Raw genomic sequence first — 20776 nt, forward strand, 5'->3', positions numbered from 1 at the left:
TCTCAGAGAGTTGAAAGCTGGTCGGCCTTGTCCTCTCATCAGCCACGGGAGACCATAGATGGCCATGTTCTCAGAGAAAGGGCCTCTGAGGGCAAGAGTGGGTGGGAAGAGCGGAGAAGCCAAAGGGGAAGGAGGTGGGGGAGGGGGAGCAACCAGACTGAGGATTCTCTCTGCAGATTCCAGGCCCTGAGCACTGCCCCATCCCCACCCCACCCCCCCACCGCCCCCACTCCCTCCCCAAGAGCTGGTGATAGAGGAAGCTGTGGACTCCAGGCTCTGAGCCCGGCTGGAGACGCTGAGTCTCTGGGTAAAGGGGTAACGATGGGAGGGCTGGAATCTTTGGGGGGCCGGGGCAGGGTGGGGGCCTGGGAAGTTCTGCGTGGAAGGCCCAGGACTCAGGGTGGGCCGGGGCTTGGAAGAGTGAGAACAGGCCCCTCGCCAGAGAGGGGCCTAGCCAGCCCATGGGGTGGCCCAGGCATCCAAAGTGCCTTTAGATGGGGAAAGCTGCTTAATCTCCCCCTGGAAATCAGGAAGTTGGAACCCGCACAGCTGATTACGGGGCCAGAGGAGTGATTTCAGAAGAAAGATTAAAAGAATTAAAGTCGGCTCGGGAGGGAGCAGTGGAGAGGGAGCTAGGGGCAGTGGGGGGCTGAAGGGGTTATCTGCAAAGCCCCAGCACCTTGAACCCAGCTGGGAGGGTTTCTTGGGGTGGAGGTGGGGAGCCGGGCTGAGGTGGAGTCCGTGGGTGGGGGTCAGGCCTGTAATCTTGGGGGGATTCCGAGGGAGTGAGGGTCAAAGGTAGAGAGAGAATAGCATGAAGGTCTGAAGATCCTGAGAGCTCTAGGAGGGAATAGCCAGATGCCAGCGATAGAGCTGAGGCCCTACTTCCAGTCCAGGCTGCCATTGGAGGGGCGGCTCTGTGAGGGGGGCCTCACCCTCACACTGTCCGTCTCCTCCAGGCCTGGAACCCCCAGCCCCAGATCTTCTGGGTAAGCAGGAAAGAAGGGCAAGAGAATGTATGTAGGTGGGTTATCACTAGCAGAATGTGTCATGGAGGCCACCCTGGGGCTGAGGGGCAGGGGCTATTGTCCCAGGAGACCGTAGATTGAAGGACAAGGACAGTCCTGGGACGGTAATGATCTTGCCCTGCTTCAGGTCTAGACAGGAGAGTCGAGGCCAGAGGACAGCTGGGGCGCAGGCAGAGACTGGTGATTCCTCTGCTCTGCTGTCTGCTCCAGTCACACACACACACACACACACACACACACACACTCCTCAGCCATATTTGCTCTCATATTCCCTCCTTCTCTCTCTCCTTCACACACACACACACACATACACACGTGCACCCCACTCAGCCAGACTTGCTTGCTCTCATATTCACCCCTCCTCTCTCTCTCACACACACACACACACACACACACACATGCACACTTAAACATACATTTAAATAACTTGCAGACGTATATTAGCAAAAACATTCCATCTGGGCTGGGATTTCTCTCATTGCTTTGAATTCCCCTGGGTTTTAACTTGGAAAAAAAAAATAGGAAGAGGCAAAGATTTGACTAATGTTGGGTTAAGGTTTTTTTTTTTTACCCCTTTCTTTCTTAGTTACTGACTGCCAAGAATTTATGTTTGTAAAAGGAAAAGAATTAACTGTGTTGATTAAGAGGCAAACTCCCTGGAAATGTTCTCTCTTAACCCTTTGGTACCCTGTCAGCAAGACGCTGGGGTTTTCTGGTGCAGGGCTGGACATCTGTCCCTGGGCTGGAGGCCCAGAACCTTCTGAGGGGCTGATCCTCCCCAAAGGGAGCTTGTGGAACAGAGGCAAGCTGTGACCTTCTGGTGAGCGAGTGTGTGTGTGTGTGTCTATGAGCAGATGCCTGGGTGAGTGGCGTGAGAGTGTGTGTGAGCGTGGGCACTGTGAGTTCGCGTGTGGGAGAGGAGTGTGTGCACGTGGGAGTGTGTGCACGTGGGAGGGAGCGTGGTGACTGTGCCTGCATGTCCCTCAGCACATATGGGGTGTTCCGGCAGTCTCTGCGGCCTGCTGGCTGCGTGGTAAGACTCCAGGAGGGCGAGGGGACCTTCGCCTTGACCACTTTAGCAGGAACTGACTTGAGAGGAGCAGGGGCCTGAGACCTGACCCAAAGCAGGGAGGCTAGGGGGCTGGGGGTGGGCGGCTCTAGCTGAGGAAACAGGTTCTTTCCTGATATCCAGCAGCTGTTACCATGGACTAGCCACGACCCAAGGCTCGCCCCACCATCAGTCACTGTCCTCGCATGGGGAAAGGCGGGGGGATTTCTTCTTTTTCCAGCTCAGCCTGAGTACCCACCAAGGGTCTCCCCTCCAAATTTTCCTTCCGAAGCTTCCCTGGCCCTTAGGAAGAACCTGGACTGCATGGCTCCTGAGCTAGGACACCAGAGGGGCTGAAGCCTCAGGGAAAAGGAGGCCCCTGGAGCTGGGGCTCAGGTGTCTGACCGGAGAAAGGATGTTGGAGGAAGAAAGAGAAGAGATGAAGAGATTGCCAGAAGCTCAGAGCTTGTTAGTATGCATCCAGCTGTATAGACGTGCTTATACTTCCCTGAGCCCTCTGACTGGCCTCACTCCTTCCCAGACTCTGCACAAGCTGTTTCCCTCCACCTGGAGAGAACTTCCACCCCTACTTTGCTTAGTCAATTCCTACTCATCCCTCAAGTCTTAGATGCCACCTCCTCCAGGAAGTCTTCCTTGACCCCATCCTCAGCTGTCCCCCTGTCGCATGACAGCACCCTGAGCACATGGGCACATTCCACATGGTATAATCCTTACATCCTCTTGTCTGTCTTCCCCACTGGACCCTGCACTCCTTGAGGAGAGAGGCACAGCCTTCTTCATCCTGAAGCCCCAGTGCCTAGTCCCATGCCTGGTGCACAGCATGGGCTCATTCAACACTCGCTGAGTTGGATTGAAGGCCCTTGACTGCCAAAATCAGTGTTAGTCACTCCACAGGCCCTGATCTAGTGATCTAGTATACATGCCCCACCGTGACACTTACCACAAGACCCCAGGATTAGCTGTACATATATTCGACTCTTTCGATTTGCTAGGAGTCCCTCAGGGCAAGGATTTTGTCACAGTCATCCCCAGGGCCTAGCACAGCATCAGACAAAGAGTAAATGCCCAAGAAACGCTGACTGAATGGAGAGTAACCGCTGCATGATAAACATCCAGGAACACGCAAGGAGTAAGCGAAGTGTGGCTGTAAAGATTGTTGAGGACTGGAGTGCAGAGAAGAGCCTGTGCAATCAGAGTAGCGCAGAGCAGAGGGGAGGGAAATATTTATTGAGCACCTACTATGTTCTGGTACTGCCCCCAGCCCCGCACCAGGCATCTGGAGGCTGTTGTTTCACTTTCTCCTCTCCTTCATCCTATGATGGAGAGATACTTACCTCATTTGACATATCAGGAAATTGAGACCAAGAGAGGTTAGGTAACTTGCCCAAGGTCACACAGCTGGTATAGGTTAAGCTAGGATTCAAACCCAGGTCTGTCTGAGCCCAGAACTTAAGCTTCTCCTGCTGTGCCATCTTCCATGAAGGATGTGTGTTTTGAGCAGAGTTTTGAAAGATGTGAGGGACACAGCTTTGTAGAGAAGGCTCTCAAGCCCAGGTACGTGGAAGCCTGAGGGTTCCCGAGAAGGATGAATGCTGGTTAGCTTGTCCCAGGAGCTACATAAGCTACCACGTGACCAGGGAGCAGGGAGAAAGCCAGCGTGGCAAGGGACAGTGCCACTGCGGAGGAAGGCGCGGAGCAGAGAGCAATCAAGGAAGGCCTTCAAAAACAGATCAGAAGCCCTGTCTTGCAAAGGCACTGGGTGGGATTTTCAAAGGGAGCCAACACAGATGGAGTGCTTATTGGGTGGCAAGCACCGTGCTGAGCGCTTTGTTAATACATTTAACTCTTAAAACAAGGCTTTGAGATGGGTCCTACTATTATCCCCAAATACTGATGGCGAAGTGGAGCCCAGAAAGGTCACATGGCTGGTGAGTGATAGACCTGGGACTTGAGCCCAGACCGTCTGATTCCAGAGTCCATGTTAGTGTCAACTACACCAAGGAGGGAGAGTGCGCCTATGGAGGGCCCTCAACATGCGGGTCAGACTGGCAGGCTGAGTCTGGGAGTGTGATCAGAGCTGGGTGGAGGGCTAGGAGGGGTCAAGTTAAAGGAAAGCCCTACACCCCAAGCTGATGAGTTAGGAAATCATCTGAGTTTGGGGAACACTTAACAGCAGGGCCAGAGACAGAGTCTCCGATGGTCTAAACCTTCTCTGTGGACATGGAGAACTTGTCCTTGCTTCAGGGACTTTGGGGTCCCCCAACCTGTCAACCCTATCCCAGCCTCCCGAGAAGCCACAAAGGGCTGTGACGATGTGGGTTATTCCTAGGCTACTTCCCCTGGAGAACTCTAACCTGTTTGCTCTCCCCCCAACCTGTGAACAGGGGATCCAAGCCAAAACAGCACGTGGGCCCTGCCCTGGCCCTGCCCTTGTTCCTGCTGGACGCCCACTGCCCTGGGGGACTGGGCACTTTGCTGCCTGGGCTCTCTCCCTTTCTCCATTCAGGGCATGCCCCTGGGAAGGAGACTTATAACTTCTTGGTAGCTCCGCTCTGACTTCTCCCCAATTAGAGGGACACTGCCATCTCCCAGCCATGCTCTTTTGTGGTCTGGGTGGGTGGGTGTCACTGTCCCAGGCCAGCCCCATGACCCTGTCCAGACAGTCCAGAGACACTTGGGAAGAGCCAAGGCTGATGGAAGATGGTGACTCCCACACTGTCCTGGTCTCGTGGTTTTGTGGGGGTTTTTGAGGGGGAGTGCCCTTGTATCAGAACACCAAGAGATATTCTCTTGAATACCCATGTCCAGGAAATACTTTCTACCCAGCTTTGGACCTTTGGGTCTGGAAGGAACTGGCATCCCAGGATCGCCCTAAAACTTCTCTCATAGCCACTTCAGAGCAGCCCCCAGCCCTCAGCCCCCACAGCCCCTGGGCAGGAAATCATCTTAAAACCTACCCTTGAAAGATCCCCTCAAACAGCTCTTTACCTTGGTACAAGGTAAAGTCACCATGCTTATAGTCACCAAGCATTCTCAAATCCTCAGCCCATGGGACCCCCCCCCCCCCACATTAGCCCTGTCAGGCAGGCAGCTCAGAGATTATCAGACCCATTTTACAGATGAGGAAACTGAGGTCACACGGCTGGGGAGTCACATCAGCTGCACTGTCAGATTTCCAGGCAGTGGGACCAGAAGGTGGACCAGGATGGGGAGGCGGGCAGGATCTGGATAGATGCAGCCGAGGAGTTGGGGGAATTGGAGGGATGAGCGATCACAGTTCCTCTGTGCCCAGAAAGTCCCACCTTGAGTCACCTTCACCTGCCTTTCCCTGATGGAGCCACCGGCAGCTTCCCAGATGAGCAGGGCTGACTCATCTTTTTTCGCCACCTCTCCAGGGTGCTCTCAGTCAGGCGCTTCTCCTGGGTCTCGTAGGATCTGACTCAAGGTCCATTTCAGGTAGGCAGTATCTGTGGAGGCTTCGGCTGTAAGGCTCGCCTCTAAACAAGAGGAGGTATTTGAGAACTATTCGTGAAAAAAGAACACCGTGAACAGTGTTTGGGCTCTTCAGGAAAAAGAGATGCACAAGGCTACAGCGGCGGTGGCGATAGTAACACCCAATTACATAACAGCATCGACAATTACATCTTGCATGTCTTTAGCACCCGCTTCCAAAGAGCTTTAAGCTCCTCCACGTTTATTAGGCTATTTGATCTCATAAAAGTCCCACAAATGGGTGGTGATCGTTATTATTATCATTTTATAGATGAGGAAACTGAGACCCAGAAAGGTGTTAAATGATTTGCCCCAGGGCTTACAGAGTGGAGAAGTAGGGCTGGGTCTGTCCTGTTTCTAGAAGTTTCTCTGGGTGTTTTGTGCATGGACTCTCTTTTGGTGTCTACATTCTTACGAGGCAAGGTGTGGACAGAGGAGGTGACTGGCAGCAGGCTCAGAGAATTTTCCTGTACAAGGTCACTCAGAAACAGTGAGTCAGGCACCCTTATACTGAGGTCAGTTTCCTTTTTCACTTCCCCAAACAATTGTTGTGGAGTGAGCTCACTTGTTGTTCATTCTCAGATCAGGAGCTGAGGGTATTTGCGCAGTTTGCCCCGGAAGGTTTTAACAGTAGCAGTGATCTGAAAAAGAGGTCAGCGCTCTACCCTAGGGCTCCTGCCCTCCTGACCCGCCAATCCGCCAGCTAGGTGTGGGGTCCTCTCTAGCCCTGCCTATCACCAGAGCCTCTGCAGCAGTTCTCTGACCCCTAGCATCATTCCCATTCAATCTGTTCCATGACTGACCTTCCTGAAGCTCTCCCCACTCTCATAAATTGTCAGTGGGGCCCCACTACCTCCAGCCTCGGCTTGGTATTCAAGGCCCCACCCAGTCAGGTCCCAAACGGTCTTCCCATCCTTTGCTCCTCCCCATCTGCCTCCTCTACAAAATCCCATCTTCAACCAAGATGGTAGGACTTGCCTAGACATGCTTTGTGTTTTCCCAACTCCGCAGTTGACCGCCATGTCATTCCCCTGGCCTGGAAAGCCACTTCCACCCTCTCTGCCTGCTGGATTTCTATCCATCCTTCAAAACCTATGACAAACATGACCTCCTTCATGATGACCTCCTTAATTCCACCACCAGGAAATAATCTCTCCCTCCTGAGATGTCTTACTCAGTACACGGGTCTCTACACAAGTAATTCTCTGATTGTGTGTTGTGATGTGTAAAGCTGCAGAGACTGCAGGATTCTGCAATACCCCGTGTGTGTGTAGGTATGAGGGGTGGGTAGAGCTACGTAGAACACCTGAACACAAAGAAAGGATCGAACATTTACTGAGCTTGGAATGCGTCAATCACTTCTGCTCTGCCAATGAACAGAGAGCCAGGTGTCTTCCTCGGAGGAGAGAGAACACTCACTATAAATCTATAAACACACGTGGAGGAAGAAAGAAAGGAGAGAGGGAGGAAGTAAACAAGTGTGTACTGACCATTTACTATATTCCAAGCACTGTGTTAGAGAGGAAATTTCGCAAAAACAATGAGCTCACTTGACCCTCAAAATAGCTCGGAGAGGTAGGCATTATTGCCCTCGTTTTGTGGATGTGTACTGTTGAGGGTCAGGTTCCTCAGGAAACAAACTCTGAGAGGAAGACCCATGTGCAGCAGGTTAACTGGGGAATGCTCGTGGAACAACCCCTGTAAGGGAGTCATGGAAGCAGCCCTGGCAAAGGGAGAGGTCGTACGGCAGTGGTGTTGTCACAGGCCTCAGAGGATCCATGGGGCACTCTGAAGCTTGGGTGGCCCTTCAAAGATGTTCCCCCATCTAGGCAATGGGACTGGGTCATTGTGCCACCTGGGAGGGGCATAACTTAGGCACAACAGCTCCCTTCAGCCAAGGGCATTCCTGGGGAGGGACAGCATCCACTACACACACAACTCCAGACCTGAGAAATGCCTGCCCTGCATGCACACAGCACTGCTGGCAACTGGAAGGCTAGGGATTGCCCGCCTTTGTCCTGAGGCACTGTGTGGCTTTCACTCCATCTCAGAAGACTGCTTGGCTACCCTTTGCTCAGGATGCATCTTCAGGAAGACCGTGCCCAGAAAGTCACCCATGAAGAGAACGGTCTCCCCTTTTTCTAAGAGATCTCAGGTAGATCTGGTGCAAATAATAGCAGTGAGAAGGCAGGTAGCGCTGATCTAGTTACTGATGTTTTCTGTTACTGTCTGGTTCTTACACTTGGGGAACTTGGATAGTGGAATCCAAGTGTGATATTCAAAATATATAACAACAAGAAACACCCAGGATAGTTGGAGTGGTGCTGGCAATGTGCATCCCAGCTGAACACGAATTAGACCTGGTGGGCTCCGGAGGACAAGGCCACAGCTCCCCCAAGCCCCATGTGCTTGAGAAGAACCCAGGAAGGGCTTTCTTCAGAAAACAAAGCTGAGAGAGGCAGGTCTCCTGATTAACCTGGGCGTTTGGATCGGCATCTGAGTGGAGGTAGTAATCTATGCTGTAAGCCCCTCCATTTTGCAAGGACTGTGACTTACTTAGCTCTGTATTCTCTCATACCCAGCAGAGTAAAATTTGTTGGATGAAATCTGTTTGACTCTGGGCAAGGCACCACCCTACTCTGTGCCTCAGTGTCCTTATTTATAAGAGAGGCTTCCAAACCCTGTTTCTTCTTGAAACAGAAGAATCTGGTGAAGCCCCCTTAGGAGAAGGGAGGTGAGTGGGCCAGACCCAGGGCCCCCTATCCTGCTTTAACTAGAGCAACTCCCCTGTATTTGTTTATGCTTCCATACGGTTTCACTTATGCCAGCATTCCTCAGCTAAAAACAAAGCCTGGGAACCACCAGGCTGCGTATGATATCTAAGGTCCCTTATACACAGCTCTGACATGTGTGAATGCTAGTGAGCGGATGGACAAAGGAATGAATGAATGAATGAGTTAGTGAATGAACTCTGTGCCCCAAACTAACGTAGGCCAGTCCCTGGTCACACCTGTTGTTGGAGCAGATGGCCTGCTGTCCTGGGAGGTTTGGAAACTTACACAGGGCTAGATCAGAGCTCTCCCGAGTGCTGTCAATTGCAGGGTTCTGTCTCTCTTGGCCACAGCCACTGACAAGGCCTCCTCCCTCCAGGCACCTCGGGTGCCAGCAGGTCTGAACTGCACATTTCTTTGACTCTCCCAATACGTTGACTCAGCTGAAAGAGATACTGACAACAGCAGTACGAGTCACTGGCAGGTTTGGCAAAAGAATCATTAGGTTTTCTCAGTGTGTGTGTCCCGGGGTGTGGCAGTAGGTCTGGCTTGCTTCAGGTCCCTTCCATCACAGAAAAAGGGCCCTCAATTTTGTCTGTGACCTCCCTTCCACCACCCCTCCCTTCCTTTCTCCCTCTAGGACAGTAGTTCTCAATCTTGGCTGCATGTTGGAATCGCCCAGGGAAACTTAAAAATTACTGATGCCCTGAGATTCTGATTTCTTGGTTTGGGGTGTGGCCTTGGCAATAGGAGTTGAAAAAGCTCCCCAGGTGATTCTATTACGCAGCCGAGGTTGAGAACCACTGGTCTGAGGACAGGGAGTAGCGATCCCAACTTTGGCCTAAATTCTTCCTAGCCACGGGATTCAGACGTGTCTGCTGGGTTTGGGGAAGTGTGGGGCCCAGGCATCTATGAGCAGTGGGGGTGGAAAGGGAAGTGGAGGGACGTACACCCCACCACACCCCTGCCCACTACCCTCGCATCTGAGTCCTGTGGGGAGAGAAGCCTCAGGAGACGCCGAAGGGGCTATTTCCATCAGGGATCCTGTGAGACTCAGAGAGAGCAATCCCATTTGGTGACAGGGTGTGACGGAGTAGGGGGAAGGGAAGAGGACACCATGAGGCTCCAGTACACTGAGGACACCAAGTGGGCAGTGCTGCCCTTTTGGGGAGCTTCGAGACAACACCCTGGGCCTGGGCAGCAGCATCTTACAGGGCATGCCAGCAGCAAGGCCCACCTTGGAGTGGCTGCAGGCTGCGCAGCATCAGAGAACAAACAGGGTGTGGAGAGCAAACATTTGCTAAGACAGGGCATCCACTCTCGATGGCAGTCCCATTCACGAGCACAAGTGGGGTGCTCCCAAGGGGTCCTCCAAATCACAGAGTGAACCTCTGGTAGATGGGAGCAAGCGGCAGGGAAATCTGGTAATTTCATTGATGGGAACCCACCTGGACTTATGGGATGGTGAGGGCCGTGGACACCTGGGTCACAGATACAAGCCACAGTCATGAAACCGTCTGGGTGTGGCAGTGGTGTGGTAATGCACGACAGAGGCGGACTAGAGAAGCAGACATTTGCCAACCTGCTTGAATTGCCCCCTGGTCGGCTCAGTCCCGCTAAATAGCTCTCATGCTGTGTGCTCCCCATCTAGGCAGAGTCTTCTCAACCCAAGGCTTCTCTGTGTGCATGTTCTCAATACGAATTATTTGCTTTACTTCCTGTGCAAGTTCCTTCTCTCTCTCTCTCTTTAAATCACATTTTCTCCTAAATTAGAAAACCTCTTTAATTGTTAGCAGGAGCTGAGGCTCTGCTCCTCGCATGGACAATATCATTAAACATTGGAAAATAAACAAACTGGAAAAGTTTAAGACATTTTCAAACCCTTTGCTTCCCAGAGGGCGTCTGGGGCCCAGGGCAGGACAAGGTTCTGCTGGCCTGGGTTTATACTGTGTTGATGACTTGACCCCTCCAGCTGTGAGAAGCCAAACTGACAGCAGGGTTGTTTTTACTAAACTTCCCAGGATTGCAAACTTGATTTGGGAGGCATTTGCGCTGATTTGCGCTGAGGTCTCCAGCGACTGCGCCGAGCTTCCTCCTTGGGCCGAATGCATGATGGGAGTGGGCCAGTGGCTCTCGTAGCTGACAGCTGTTGTAAACCATCGCTGTCCTCCGGAGTTATTCCACAGGGCCAGGGGAGGAGAGGGTAGCTGTGGGAGGGGGTGGCGTGTGAGAACATTTCTTTCCATCTTGCTGAAATGTGAGTCTAATGAAATGATAATGAGGTTGTGGCCTTTAAGCTCCATTGAGCTTCTTGTGCATTGTAATTTTACCCAGAGTGGGGCTAGTTTTTGAAATGATTAAAACTATCGATTCCTAGGCCTGTGTGGCTTGAATCAGAATTCATTAGAGGCCCAGAGGTGAGGGATAAACATTTCTCCTTAGTTCAGCCAGGAAACAGACCCCATCTTGTGGGTCTCCTGCCTGCCCACCCACTTCTCCAGCAAGACCCCTGGTGCACAACAGGCTGATGTGGGGACCCCTGGAAGTGTTGGCAGACAGACAATAAACGGGATCCAGCATCCATAGAGCGACAAGTTATCAAAGTCCCAACCATGACTCCCAGCCATTTCTTGGGACCTCTCCCTCAGGTTGGAGGAGGGAAGTTCTCAATGTTTAGTCTTGGTCCTTTTTTCTTACAGGAGTTTTATGTGAAATGTCTTCTCTGTGAAAAGAAACACATAGAAACACTCCAAAGTGTGACCCAGAAAAATACTGGAAGGAGAAACTCCAGCTGGGAGCGGTGGCTGACAACGTGACCTGAACTTGGATCTCCCGAGCACCGTCTTTCACAGGATGGAAAGAGGGGTTTCTTTCTCTGATATTTGATGTCACCACCATGCTGGCTCCCAAGAGCACAAGATCACTCCTTTCAACTTCTAGTTCAAGTTCCCTTGAGCTGAGACAGGCTGGCATCTTAAAAAATAAGCTTACTTTGAAAACAGTATAAATGTTCCTCAAAAAATTAAAATAGAACTAGCATATGATCTAGCAGTTCCACTTCTGGGTATTTATCTGAAGGAAACAAAAACATTAACTGGAAAAGATATATGCACACCCACGTTCACTGCCGCATTATTGACAATAGCCAAGACATGGAAGCAACCAAGTGTCTATCAATGGATGAATGGATAAGGAAAATTACACACAGGCACACACACACAATGGAATATAATTGAGTCATAAAAAAGAAGGAAATCTTGCCATTTGCAATAATATCGATGGACCTTGAAGACATTACGCTAAGTGAAATAAGTCAGACAGAGAAAGACAAATGCCACACAATCTCACTTATATGTGGAATCTAAAAAACAGACAAAAAAACAAACAAAAAAACTTGAACTGGGTGAAGCAGGTCAAAAGGTACAAACTTCCAGTTATAACATGAATAAGTCCTGGGGATGTAATGTACAGCATGGGGACTATAGTTAATAACACTGTATTGTAGATCTGAAAGTTGCTAAGAGAATAGATCTTAAAAGTTCTCATCTCAAGAAAAAAAATTTGTAACTATGTGGTAATGGATGTTAATTAGACTTATTGTGGTGATCATTTCATGATATGCACAAGTATCGAATTATCACGTTGTACACCTGAAACTAATATAATGTTATATGTTAATGAAATTTTTTTTAAACTTTACTTAATATTAAAGGAGGCCAAAAAGAAAATAATTACAGAAAAATGTCAACAGCATAAGGATGGGCATGTTTCCAAAGTATGGGTGTCTTGTTCTACCTTAGCTCTCTCTGTTCTCGCCTTAAAGGGCTGAGGCAATTTATCTACACTTGGCCTGGCTCCCTGTCTGGGTCCATGTGGGGACCACATCTTAAAATTGGTCAGCCTCCCATCTTAATCTCTTCTCCGACAAGCCTAAAAGGTCACATTCTAACCGCCCACCTGGGACCTCCTACTCACATAGAGGTTCTGGTCTGAGGAGCAGGCTTTATCCACAGCAGACTGGGGGTCATGTGAGCCACTTAGGAAGACAGTCAGGGTGCAGTCCTCCACATGCGGCCGGGAGCACACAGAAGTCTCCTTGAGCCCCATCCCTTCCTCTTCTACTGCCTCACTGGGCAGTTGTGATCATCAAACACTCACAGCAATAATTATACTCAGACAGGAGCTTCAAGGTCACATACACCATGATCCTGTCCACATTTTGGAGATGACGTGATATATTTCTGGTTTTCCTGCTCACTTTTTAAAAGTCAGCTCAGGTATCGCCATTCTGAAGCCCTGTCTATCCCAGGCGAATGGGACGCCTTTCCTCTGGCTTTCCAACGCTTGATGGGCACCTAGGGTCCCCTATACCACATTGTATTATTATTCTCATCTTTTTCTCTGTGTGGCCCCCACTAGACTGCAGGCTTCTTGAAGGCAGGGTTTGCGTTTTATTCCTTTTTGTATCTCATTACCCAGCACAATGCCTGCCCCATAACATACCTGAGTGGATGATTGTTAAGTGAAGGAAGGAAGGAAGGAATCCAGGATGGATGTCATCTGATTCTTAGGACAACCTTGTGAGTCAAGCAGGGCAGGAATATGAGCTCTGATTTCCTGAAAAAAAAAAAAAAAGAAAAAAGAAAGGAAAGAAACGGAGGCTCCAGGAGGGTAGGGCCTTGCTTAAGGTCACCTGATTCCTGGAGCTGGCGCCAGGGCTGCAGTGCAGTCTGGTGGCACTGACAGAGGTGTGCGTTTCGCTGCCCACGCTTGCTCAGTCTCCTAAGGCCCTGTGCCATTCAAGAGTCTCTCCAAGGTGCCTCCTACACAGGTGGTTCCCAAGTGGTTCATATCAAGGTCCCCTTTTATTTTCTCCACCTGCCCCACCCCCAGCACCTGGGCTTTGAAAGATTTGGCCTAGCAAATGAACTGCAATTATGCAGTAATAATGACTCCATTTTCTCGTTTTTATTAATAAAAGACATATGCGACGTGCCACTCGGTGCTTTCAGCTGAGAGAAAACGTGTTTCCCCCGCTAGGTGACTACAATTCCACCCAGAGGCAGACAGTTAACAAACCACCCTCTCGGCTCGGGCCGGAACCGCAGCACTGCACTTGACAGCCCTTTCCCTGGGCCTCCAGCGCGCCGGCCGCCTGCCCCGGGTCTCTGACGTCGGAGGAGACAGGGGCCGTTTCAGCTGCTCCCAGCTTGCCTTCCCGTCCCCGCTGGAATCAGCAGACCCTGACTTCTGGAGAAGCGTTGCTGCAATGTGTCAGCTGCTCCAGGAGAGCCCGGAGTGATGTATTCCAAGACCTGTCAGGAGAAAGGGTTTACGGTCAGTTAGGAACTGTAAACTCCCTCCCATGGAATCGTCAGTGGAATTTTAATACTCTGTCTCCCTCTGTCTGGGCACTTCCTTCCACTCTTGGCCTGCTCCTCAATGCATATGGAGCAGGGCTCATGTTGGAGGGTCCCCCGGGAGAGCACACAGCTTCACTCCATCCAAGTGTCAGGGCTGAAAACAGGAGGTGAAGCTCAGACAGGACGCTGGCCTTCCCGCCGCCCCTGGGTCTTGGCTGGGCCCCCCGACCGTTGATTCTCTGGTGTTCCTTTCCCTTTCATAGCAGGAGTGAGGCCCTGCACAGGCCTGAAGGGAGCAGAAAAATGGAACTCCAGCCTGGCCTCTCCTTCCTTCCTTTATTCAGGCAACAAACACTGAGGGCCTCCATCCTGAAGGCCCACTATGTGCTGGGAAGGGAGCTAGGAGCTGGGGAACAAGAGGGTCACTGTCCCCATCCTCATGGCACCCCTCCCTGCTGCTATTCAATTCTGATCACTCCATAGATGGTAAATAACAAACAGGAAGAAGGGAAAAGAGAGGGAAATAAGAGAGGAGGTTGCCGGAGGAAGAGTCATAGTTAGGAATGACCTCCTGGGGAAGTGAAATGGAAAACCAGGCTCTAGGAACGATTTGGGAAGCCCAAGTCAGCCCCTTCCTGCATTATGGCTCCCAGCCCTCCAGTCTTCACTCCAGGAGACTTGTCTACCACATCTTCAGTGATAACTCCAAAGTCTGTATTTCTTGCCCAAACTTCACTTTTGAGTGTCAGACCCCCTATATCCAACTTTCTTTACCTGGAGGTCACAGAGGCAAACCATCCATGACCAAACTCATCATCTTCCATCATCTTTCATTATAACCTCTGAATTCCTTCTCCTCCTCCTTCTTTCCTAGACCATGAGCAATTTGAGGCTACTCCCCATGTCTTGGTTACCTCTGTGTCCCCAGTGTTTAGTACAGCCCCTGGCACATGGTGGGCATCCAGGAATATTTGTCAGAAAATGATCAGCACCACTTCATGGAAGAGGCAGCTTCTACAGGATCAATTTCCCCATTTCCCCTTGAAACTCCTCTCATCTGTTTCCCCTCAAGGAAAGGCAATCCCCTGGGTATGACTCTCAAGACTGTTGTTTTAGTAGAATCAAAATGGAACCGGTGAGATTTCCTCATCCCACAGGGAACTCCTTGGACCAATCTGGGGGTGGAAGGGGGATCTCAGGACTTGCCTTTGTATCCTAAGTCTTCACACAAGGGGTTTGATTTGCATATGTTAATATGGAGAACTGTAGCCATTTAATGAGAAGCAGTGGGCCATGTGGGTGAGCGGAATTCCTCAGAGTATTTTTTTCAGATGTCTTAATTCACTCTCTTTGTTGTATTTTGGCAGATCCAGGTGTTTGGATTGAGTTGGTCCTGGTCCCCACTCCCCTCCCCCAAATCTCTGAAACCACAGATCTTTCTAGACATCAGACTCAGCCTTACGTCTGGAGGGTGAAGGTGGGGGGAGCATACTACCCACCTGGAAACAACCCCAAGGAGCTGGCCTGAGGGAGACAGCCCCAGGCCCAAGAGCCCAAGCCCAAGGGGGGCGTGATGTGTTCCTGAGGGGGGTGGGGAGGAGAGGCTAGAATTCCAGAGACAAGAACCCTCTACTGAGACAGCCCCCTGGGCTCCCAGCCCTCCATCTGGGTTCCACTAAAAACACATTTTGCGTGTTTCTGTTGTTCTTAAGTCTGGGTTTATTTCAAGGGGAAAATTATAAAGAAACATCTCTGCCTTTATTTCAACAGCAGCTTGTGCTTGGGTAGGTTCTCATCTGTCTGGCCTGTCCTGCCTGGAGGTGAAAGGAGGGGGCTAGGGTGAGGACTGCCAGTGTCGCAAACCAGTGGGCCTGTCACCAATTCTCACCTTCCCAGTTGATGGCAACATTGATGGCAGGAGAGACCCGTGGTGGTTTGAGAACGAGAGGAGGGGATAGGGGGAAGCACAGGGCCAGGACGGATCTGCTGAGGCTGCCCCACCTGGGAAATCGCCACAGACAGAAAGGCAAGTGAGAGCGTCCCCACAGGTATTTGAAAGCCTTCCTCTCTGATCCCAGGGCAGCATTCCGCACATGTCCACCCAAGTGAGCCTGGGCTTAGCCCTGATAGGAAGCCAGAGATAGCAGAAGCCATCCTGAGGATTCAGGTTCTAACCCAGTCTGAGAATCCCCAAGGTTACCCAGAGCCCTTGAACTTGAATCAGCCTGCACCTCCGAGACGCAAAGAATGAATATCAGAGCTAGAAAGATCCTTAGCCACCTAGCCCAGGGCTTCTATTTCACAGATGAGGAAACTGAGTCCCAGGGAGGGGAAGCTCCTTGCTCAGGCCACACAGTGGGTCATATATCCCAGGCCTTGGTGCTGTCTGGCACTTTTCAACCATGCTGCTTATGAGGGTGGGTGGACGGCCAGATATCCACAGAGGGGCCGAGAGCACTAATATACATGCCATTCACGGACTCACACGTACGTGTGCACACAACACGTACACTGCCTCGGACCCTGTCAGCAGAGCTCACCAGAGCCTGGCCCACCAGGACAACCTGCTTTCTCTTTCAGGGTCATCTTGGACACTCAGGCTCCAGACAGACATGGGACTCAAAACACCCCAGTAGATATAGTCCTGTCTTTACACAGAGCTGATGTCAGACACAAAGAAAGAATTCATGGCGCAGGCCTTAGGCCCTGGCCTTCACCCACCAGAGAGCAATCCTTACAGAGCTCTCTTCCTTTGAGAAGGGCCTCTGCCATGACTCAAGTTGACCTGCTTAGGAAGGATTTGATTGCCCCCTGGTGGCCATGTCTGGCATCTTCAGCCCCAGCTCCCCCAGAGCTCCAGTCTATTCCTTCATCAAACATGTATTGAGCCCCCTGCTGTGGGCCAGGGAAAGGAGTGGCCAGTGGACTGTAGGAGATCGATATGCAAAGCAACAATTACAATACAGGTTGATTAGTGCTATTATAGAGGTAAGCTTAGGGTACAATGGAAGCTAAAAAAGAAAGGAGGGTAGTGGGGTGTCATCCCAGCTTCTAGGCAAGAAGCCTAAGAAAGATTCCTCAAGGGGTGTAGGCTGACATGTTTCCTGGGCTGTGCAGAAGCAATCAATACTTAACGTTCATTTGTGCAGGAGTTTACAGTTTACCAAAAGATTGTACTTGCATTTTCTAGTTTATTCTACCGATAGTCTCACGAAGTGTGTATCATTGTCCCCATTTTATGGATGAAGACACTGAGGCTCAGAGATGCTAAGTGAGTTGCTCCAAGTCTGTCTGGTAATTGGCTCCTGTTTGATTAGTACAGTTTCCAAACTGCTCCAACTGGACCAGACAGCCCATGGGGAGGTGAGTACACCAGGCAAGGGCTGAGGGAGGGGTTGACCACCTCTGCCACAAAAGGGTTGGTAAGTTAGGGGTTTGCATCCTAGGGGATGAGAGCTCTCTCTCTCAGAGCTCCCCAGTGATGCCTGGTGGGCCTCACAGGACTAATGCACACTGGAGAGTCCTGGGCTTTGTGGCTATCACATTCTCATCACAAACCTGGAAGTGATGGACACGAGAGGGACGTTTAACTTCCTTTTCCTCGCTGGGGCTTGTGGTCAGATCAGGGCTCAGGACACAGAGTGAGCACTGCAAGGGATCCTTAGAGCCACCGTGACGTTGCCTGGCTTCAGCATGGGGAGCACAAGTCTAGGGGGAGCCTCATCTTCCACACCCCCCTCCACTGCCAAGCACAAGCTGCAGGTCCTAGTGGACACCTTGTTAAAGAAGAATGAAAAATCCGGTGCAGCTATTTAGTGCGGCAGAGGAAAGTGGCCCGCAGTAGGAGGCGCAGCCCAGACAGCACCTGGGAAATCATCCACCACTGCCAGCCCTGGAGAGAGACCCTGCGTTCCTGGCCAGTGGGAGATGTGGGTCATTTAGGCTCCCCTCTCACCCAGAGCTAGTTCATCAGGGGGTCATACTGACTCCTTCCCAGGAATGCTCCAACAGCCTCACTGCTGCCCCAGAGTCCAAGTCCCGTCCCTCTTTGCTTGGAAATCCAGTTTGTTTCCCCACCAGTTCTCTCCCTCTCTTCTCGCCACAGCTCCCCTTGACAGGGCAGGACTAGAGCCTCAATCCCACCTGTGGCGCTCCCTCAGGGTGGGTCTGGGCCCCAGGATGTACAGACCTCTCATAAGAATGGGGGGGGGGCTGCTTTTGGGAAGGGGCTGGAAAAGGCTGGGGTGAAAGAGCTGGAATGAAGAGAGTCCCAGTGTGGTAGAGACCGAGGTAGTCTTGAGTGAGTGGCTGTGTGCAGTGGCCTGTGAACTAGAGCCCACCAGTGTGCCTGTCAACATTAAGATGAGAGAGGGTTAAGACTCTGCTGGGGTTCAGAGTGATTTGTACCTCCCCCAGGATTCTAGACCTGTGTGTTTTCTAGTGAACTAAAACTGGAAAGCCCAGAAAGTGATGTGTTCCAAGGGCTGGGCTCAATGCAGAAAGTCCTTTGGACCAAAGATATTGGCAAGGGGTGAAGGATTCAGATCCAATGACCCTTCACTGACAGCCTACCATGGACCCAGCACTGTGATAGGCACTTGTTCATATTTAATCCCATTTAATCCTCACCGCAGTCTCATAAAGCAATGAAACTCAGAGAGGTTGGGTAACTGGCTGGAGGTCACAAAGCTGGTAAGTGACAGCACTAAGATTCAAACCCAGGCCTCCAAATTCCAAAGTGGTTTGTTTTAAGAACATCTTTTGACTTTGTTAATTTATGGATGTGATGTGGAGACTTCCATGAAAGAGTCAAATATTTGGGAAGCCGAAGATTCAAGGGAGGGAGTGCCCGATATTTTTGTAGAAGAAGACTGCCCCTGCCATGGAGTCAGATTTCCCTGCCAGCTCTGCCTTGTCCCAGGACACATATTCTCTGCTGTGCATTTGGTTTTGTCAGTGCTCTGTGGAACTGCATTTTCAAGGACTCCGTCACTCCCCAAGCATACAAATGTCTCTCCTTCATTTTCCCTGTTAAGCAGATTTAAAGAATGAACTAAGATTCCTGGCCACCATTAATTTCACAGCCTACAATTATTTGCATCCCTTTTTTTGCTTGAGTCATTTTAAAAAGCCCTTATGATTCCTTTAATCCCCTTTGGTAGAGCGATTCCATTCTCTTCTCTCTCAATCCCCTCTCTCCTGAATGTCCCCCACTCCCCACCCCCACCACGGAAAGCTTTAAATAATGCAGCAAATTCTTGTTTCATTTCCTTTTCTCTGTTTCCAGATGGATTTTTCTCCCCAGAACATCCCTGGGAATCATTTCTGTCAGACGCTTCACTGGATGTCCCCTGGTCTCTACCCTCATCCGTCCCCTTCCACTCTCCCCACCAAGCCCCCCTCCGAAATTGCAATTTGCTATTTTAATTATAGTTTCTCTTGCCACACTTGAGGGTTTTTTCCCTTTGCAGCCCTCTACCTCCTTTAGATTTTAATCCTTTCTTCCACTGCAGAGAATTCATTAAGATTTCTAGATTCCTCTGAATTTGCTTCCTTAGCGGTGAATACTTCTTCTTAGTCTATGCATCATTCTGATTGTTCAGCGGCTGAATGAATCTGCTGAGCAGTGGGGCCAGTGTGCCCTGTGTGAACGAGCGGCCCCATCCAAGTGCAGAGCGAATCACCGCTCTGGAGATGGCATGTCCCTGGGCCTATCTGGTCGCTGCAGTCCTAAGGCTGACTGTCTCCAAGACCGGACAGTGATCCCAGGGCAGCTGGCCACGTGCCTCTGCCTCCTGGCCAGCTGGTGAGAGCCCCAGGGACGGTTTCTCTTTGGATTCCATACATTGCTCCTTGCAGGCTGGGACAGGCTGGCCTTGACCACAAACCATCTGGGTCACCCGCAGCTGTTTCCCAGGTGCCTGCTGGGCCCGTGGGCTGCGGCTGCAGCTGGAAATGAGTCTGGACAGGAAGTGAATGGGGAAGTAACATGTGTGACTAGGAAGCTGATGAGGGCCTCCCTTCGAGGGAAAGACAGGAAAGCAGTTCTCCAATGCACTCTAGGCATAGAGGCTGAGCTACTCATCACCGAGAGGAACTACTTGAATGCTACCACCTATCCTGTTTGGGCTCACAAATCTGTCACCCTTCTGTCCTTCAGGCAGGTATGTAGGTCAGCACTAGTGAAGGGCATTTACAGTGGGAGCATGTACACTTCGACTTTGAGCCCGGCTCGATCAGAAACATGGGGTGCTCCAGGATAACCTAAAAGTCCCTGGGAAAGTGATGTGATACACTTCTAGCTGTGTAACCTGGGGTGGGTCACTTTACCCCCTGAAACTCGGGGCTGATGTGACACAATGTCCAAGAAAAGCCACTAATGGGCAACACTGACTTTCTTACACAGGCGAGGACGTTTCCTACCTAATTCTTAAAGGGATTTGAGGCAAGAGACCCAGCTGGAAAATAGACAAAGGAAAAATGATTTTGAGTCCATAAAGCATAAGATAAGGTCTGAGACTGTCTGCAGTGGATGTAAAGGGAGTAAAGAGGAGGGAGGGCCCGTGAAGCCAGGTGAGTAGGGAGAACACAGGGGCCGGGGCCCGGGAGGACCTGGTGCAGGACCAGCGGGAAAAGCTGAAGGAGCAGGTGGGGCGGTGCACTCCTAGTGAACTCGCCTTCTAGTCCCAGGGGTTTCCGTGTTGGGAAAGAGCAGGCTCAGACTTTCTAAGACATTGGGAATACCAAATAAGATGGTAGAAAATGAGGCAGATAAATGGTCCAAAAAGTTGGGGTCATATCACTCTGTAAAAAATTCTGGCACCTTCTAGGTGTGCTTTGGATATAATGCTTTTACGTACTGAGGGTTTGTTTGTGAGCATGCCTCTGACACTTCCTGTCATGGTTCAAGGGCAGCAGCAATGCCAAGGGGAGGCTTAGAGAGGTGTGTTTTGCCCTTCTTGTCTTCATTAATTATTCCCCCAAAAAACACTAAGTAAAAATAATGTTTTTTGACATGGGCAGATGTCTTCCTAATTGTATGTAAAATGTGAA

At 50.8% G+C, this 20776-nt stretch overlaps 1 long non-coding RNA gene across 1 annotated transcript; it reads left to right on the forward strand.

Moving 5' to 3' along the window:
- The first annotated feature begins 237 nt into the window (after positions 1-237).
- On the forward strand, positions 238-11165 carry LOC138918971 (uncharacterized). The gene is made up of 2 exons (XR_011428776.1): positions 238-307; positions 11060-11165. It is a non-coding gene; the product is annotated as an uncharacterized lncRNA (long non-coding RNA).
- The last annotated feature ends 9611 nt before the right edge of the window (positions 11166-20776 follow it).

Source organism: Equus caballus, chromosome 19 (genome assembly GCF_041296265.1).
Source record: "Equus caballus isolate H_3958 breed thoroughbred chromosome 19, TB-T2T, whole genome shotgun sequence".
NCBI lineage: Eukaryota > Metazoa > Chordata > Mammalia > Perissodactyla > Equidae > Equus > Equus caballus.